Genomic DNA, 6,000 nt, shown 5'->3' with positions numbered 1-6,000 from the left:
CACTACCTTAATTCTGTAAGAATTTTTACCTATAGTCACATTTAAAAAAAAATATTTATTTGTTTGTTTTAAAGAGAGAGGGTGTGTGTGTGTGTTATCATGACCCTGAGATCATGATCTGAGCTAAACTAAGAGATGGAAGCTTAACCAACTGTGCTACCCAGATGCCCCATTTTAGTTCCTCTCTTAGAGTTCTGTCTTAAATGACATTTGTTTCTTCATCCTGTTTGTCATAATAATTCCTACCTTTAACATCAAGTCTATTCATATATTTCACAATCTAATGACTGACTTGTGCTTTCTTTTCTGTGCCTTTATAGTCGGATTGCTTTGTAATTTAGAGGAGGGACAGATGATGTTCCCACAGTTAGCATTTTTTCTAAGATGTGACTTTGGGGAAGTAATTGAATCCTGCTGTCTATGGACCTAGCAGAACTTAGGGACACTGTTGATGTGCTTGCACAAGCTTTGTGGTTTGTTGACTAGTTTCAACGGAAATTTCAAGCTGCTCTCTAAGTGTTTATGTCATTGTTTTCTAGACTTAACATGACCTATTTGGTTGCTCTTGACTCTTACTACCTTGTGGATGACTTCTCTTGCCCTTACTTCCCCAGGTTTTGCTCAGCAAAATGACTTTAACAGCTGTGAATCATGCTAGGAGGAGCAAACCCAGTTCCTTTGGTTTCAAAGGCTCCAATTCCAGCAGCCTTCTAGCTATGACCTTCCCTTCCCTCTCCCCTCCTTACTGGTCCATGAGATGCTCAAACCATGAGGTAGAAGCTTTCCTTTGTCCTCCTTCTTTAAGATTTTCATTTCCCTCATTTGAGGAATTTCAGGGGGACCCACTATCCAGATTGGCTGGAGACTTTCTTGGATTTAACACTGAAGCTCCCATATGCTGGCAAACTGTTCAGTGTTGGGCACACTGAAATAGTTGATCACCCACTTCTGGTTAATCAGCTGAAGACATGAAATGAATGCTAACATCACATAGTGCTGTCTTAAGTCCTTTATTGAACTCAGACCTGTGTCTCTTACCAGGCGGATAGACCACAGCCCAGCAGCCACATTGAGCCTAGGGCCTGTTTTTGTGTAGTCTATGATTTAAGAATGTTTTTTACATTATCACAGAGTTGTTAAAAAAAAAAAAAAAAACGGTGAATATAGGACAGAGACCACATGGCCTACAGAGTTAAAGACATTCGTTTTCTGGTCCTTTGTAGAAAAACTTTGTTGACCCATGGATTAAACCTTTCTTTGACATACAACAGAGCTTGGGATGCGGGGCCACAGTCCATTTTGTTAATGAAATGCAGGAGAAAATAGTGATCTTTAATTATTGAAAGCAAATCCTAGAAATGACTCTATTATCATTCCTTTAATTGTTAATAATTTTTATCCTGGAGAAAGCAAGCAGAGTGTATGGACCATAAATGACACTGAGTTGTGTTTAAAAAAAAAGGTGCTTTAAATTCAAATTAACAATAGTGATTGTAGTCTTTTTGCATGAAGTGGCTAATAGTTGCAGATGATTTCCCTGTATGTATCTGCTATAAATGATTCATTTAAACCAATAAACATTTCTTGGTCCAGGGATAGCATATGTCCCCAATGGGCCTAATAAGATTGAAGGAAAGGATTTATATTCTATGGACATTAACAAAAAGTTGAATGTGTACCCAGACACTGGGCCTCTGTGCAAATTTAAAAATTTTTGATAATTCCAGGGATTTTCTACACTTTGTGAATTGGCTTTTTTGTTTTGGTTTTGGTTTTAGTTAAGAACAAGGAAGGAAAATGAAATCTTAGGAGATGAACCCTCTTAAGCTGACTTTCTGTTGCATCTTGTGTCAGGCACATGCAGTTTGACTTACATTCTTAAATTCACAGTAATTCTTATTAGATCAGATCATCTTTTTATTCTTCACATTGTATAAATGTAACTTAAAGCCCTGCCTTATGTAACTTTCTCTCTGTTAATATAACAAAAGTATATACAAACTGTCAGAACAATTAGAAACAAGGTTATTTGGCTGTGATACTTGTTTCTTTATATTCTTCCTTATAGAATATTTTAAAAATCCTATGTAAATCACAAATGTTCCCATTTGTTTAATTCTGAAGCTAATAACACCTACTCCAGTAAGAATTCTGTTTTGCGTAACAGAATTATAACAGAATTTATTGCTTTCTGAGATAAAGCCTATTTCCTTTTCTTTTCGAATGTCCTTTGCTGCTCAAATGTGGCCTTATTTTTGGCAATTGACAGTTACCAGGCTTTCTTTCCCTGGCTGAGCTCTTTTCAACTTTGTCATATTGTCTAGCTAAGAATTCTAAAATTTTTTAGAATTGAAAATGTATAGGAAACTGGTTTAATACAGAAGCTGTTGACCAGCAGTCAATTGATTCCTAGTGAATTCATAAATGGGCTTTAAGGATTGTTTTGAAAATGTATGCATTGAATATGTGTGCATTCACTATGTGCATTTCAAGAAAAAAGCGTCCAAGCTTTGAGGATGTTCTCAAAGAGAGCCTTGCTAAATAACGATACAAAATGATCCTAAGCATTATTCTACAAATGGATCAAATGAGGCATCAGTGGTTATAGGACTGAACATGATCACCTACCTAATTAGAAATCCTGGACAAAAACGCAGGACATCTGGCTTCCAGCCCAGGGTTCTTGCCACTTAAGGGAAATGTGTATGTATGTATGTATGTGTGTAGAGGATGGTAAATCAGTTCTTCCTCCACCTTAATGTGGATCCTTGTGTAGGGTAGGCTTTCTAGAAATGATTGATTCTTCACATGTGGCTTGGGAAACCTGCCTTGTTCTTCCATATGCCCAACTCTAATATGTGATAGAGTTGGGCTCGTTATTATAATGAATACATTAACAGATGATGTCATCTGTTTAAATATTTAAATTTAAATGTACAAAATTTAAAATTTAGTTTAAAAATTAACTATCATTTAAGTTGCCATCTGTAGATAAGTTGAAACCTGTGCCAGTCTAATTAGCAATCAGGAATATGGTAATTGCTTTTGGCATGTGAATGTGGAAAACTTCTGGAGTAAAATAATGCCAAGTTGTGCATTTGAGTATTTTTCTTCAAGCTTGACAGTGGTAATATTCTAATAATATATTACTTGGCATTCTGCTTGAAGCTTTAAAAAGTTTTTATTTTTTAACAAATGAATATTATTTATCATTTACCTATATCCTTAAGTCTAGAGCAGAGTTTCTTAATCTGGGCACTCTTAATATTTTGGAACAGATAATTCTTCATTGTGGGTACCACCCTATATATACAGGATATTTAGCAGCATTTCTTGCCAATACCCACTAGATGCTAGCATCCTCCCCTCCCATGATCAAGACAACTAAAATGGCCTTAGACATTGCTCCAGAATGAGAAGCCAGGTATATTCTGTAAACTGTTTTAGACATAATGCTTCTGGGAAAATGATTTTCCAAAGTTAACAGAATAAAAATGTGAGGTCTCGTGCTCAGTTCATTTACAGAACCACTTCAGATACCAAATTTTATATTCTTTGAATATATATTTCCTATTTGAAGGCCCAATATAGTTCATTGTTTTATATAAAGGTTCAACTTTTGCATGGTGTTTATTTTTCTTCCCTATGCATTTTCATAACTAAAATTCTTTCCACACAGGAAGAATGAGTAGTTTTTTTTTTTTTTTTTAAGATTAGTAGAATAATCATGATTGTGACCCATTGCACAGTTGCATAGAACGAGTCTTCAATGAAGTAGCAGCTACTTGTGGTTGGGGAGATGGTCGCTGTCCTCAGCTATCAGAAATGGACACCCCCATGGGAACACATAAATATTTACCTGGGTAAGGCCCCTGGCCTTTGCAGATAATTTCCTATATGCCAGGTTGCCAGGAAACAAGGAGGTAGGGAACAGCCCCAGGAGTAAATAAGCATTTTGTTACACTGATAGGCAATCTAGGAAAATAACCTCCACTCCACTACCCATCCTCTACCAACATCCATTTCTATTTAGCCTATAGGCACTGGGCTTTCAAGTGTATTTTCAGAAAACTGTTTTGTAAGAAAGTAGAGAAATGTCTTTATTTCCTTTATATTCATGATATAAATTACACAGCAGATATATGGAGAATTCTTTTTTGCTTTTCCCCAAGATTCCTTTTTTTTTTTTTTTTCCTGGCCAGGCTGTGGAGATTTCCCAAATTCCCTTCCAGATTTAGCGCTGATATTATGGTACTTAATCCGATAGTGACTTCTCAAGTAGCAATTCTCAGCTGTTTGCTGTGAAAAAAGAAAAAAAAAAAAACCTCTTTGGAAAGCAGTTTCATCTTTCTTTGTGTCACCTTGTTTGAGGAGCAATGAAATCCAATTATCCTTTACAATGATTTGTGAAGTAGCAAATGGAGTTGACATCTGTTCAGCAAATTCTGAAGACAGTCCATTTTTATTTTTCCCTCCATGGAACTAAAGTCATCACAGATTTTGTCCTTTGGCCTTCCTTCAGTCCCTTGTTGTAGCCTTGTGATTGTCTAAGCAAGGTTGATTTTAAAAACCAAAAGGCGAGGGATAGGGGAGAAGAACGGAAATAGCTTGTCATTATGCTGTGGGAGGAGTAGTGTTTTGCCCTAAGCATTTCATTGAGAGATCAGGATAATTAAACAACCAGTGGTTTTGTGGCAATTTACTCACTTATTAATTTAACTATGTGTATTTATTGAACCTCTGTAATGTGCCAGGTGTTTTCTGATAATGGCAGGCAGGGATGTGAATAATACATATACTTTCTCTACTTTCCTGGAGCAGCTAGACAATAAAGAACTAAATATATGGGCAAGGTAATTACTGATAGTAAAAACTCCACAAAGCAAGCAGGAGAGACTACCATGATCAAGAGAGTGATGTTCCTTCAGGGACATCAGGAGCCAACATTGAAATTTCTGGATAGAAGGAAGGCAGTCCTGTAGAGGCTTGGGTAGGAGGAAGGGACAAGAATATGTCACTCCCAATTTGTCACGTTGGCATAAGGATTATTTTGAGCTCAGGGTCTGTCTGGGACCCCTGGAGCCAGGTGCCCTTGCACTTGTGCACACCAGCTACATAAATATAATGGAGTCAAGGCAACCTACGTGCAAACTAGTCATATGTGCTTTCAGAAAAGAGTGGAGGGGAGCACTGAATAAGACAATTTTACAACAGTAGCTCTGAAAGAAAGGGTTTCCCCTCTCCACTACTGGATGAGAGCAAGGGTCTGCATTAAGAAGGATGAAGAGGCTAGAACATTCTAGTTACTCTCAGTTAACTTGCTGGGTGACTTTTTAGGACAGGGTCCTACACGAGGAGAAACTTCCCTTGAGTGGAATCAAAACCAAGCCAGCATAGGGCCAACAGAGATGAAGGCAGGAGATGATTGAGACTAAAATGAGGAGGGAGAGAAACAGAGCCAGAGTATCTCCACAAAATCATTAAATTTTTTAACACTACACATGTAAAACAGAAGAGAAAGGTCTGTGAAGTTTGAGAAGGTTTTCTGATTCCCGTCTCTTTCTAAAAGTTCTGAAACATTAATTTCAAATAAAAATATCTGCAGTGATAGAGCTTTGTTGTCACTTAAAGGTTAAGGGAATTTGGAGAAAATCCAGGTGGAGGTAAAGTGGCAGATAATATAGGAGAGTTTAAAAATATATAGTGGTCAAAGGAATAGACAGACCAAATGGTTAAATAAATTCTAATACATGGAAAATAAACTACTGATTGATGTAGTCACCTTGGCTGCTAGTCAGTGGTGGTTGGAAAGAGCTGCCCTAGGTGGTGACTTGTAACTACTGCACATCCTTGCATACTCTACTAGTTAGCTGTAAATGCTGTTTTTAAGGAGAAGCCTGTGAGGGGTTTGTGCAGCATTTGCATTCACGTTTCATTGAATTTCAGCAATTTTCTTTGACATTTTTAAAACTTTAATTTCAGTGTAGTTAACATACAGTG

The sequence above is a fragment of the Mustela nigripes genome, chromosome 13 (assembly GCF_022355385.1).
Source record: "Mustela nigripes isolate SB6536 chromosome 13, MUSNIG.SB6536, whole genome shotgun sequence".
NCBI classification, from domain to species: domain Eukaryota; kingdom Metazoa; phylum Chordata; class Mammalia; order Carnivora; family Mustelidae; genus Mustela; species Mustela nigripes.
Note: the sequence above shows the minus strand (reverse complement) of the source record.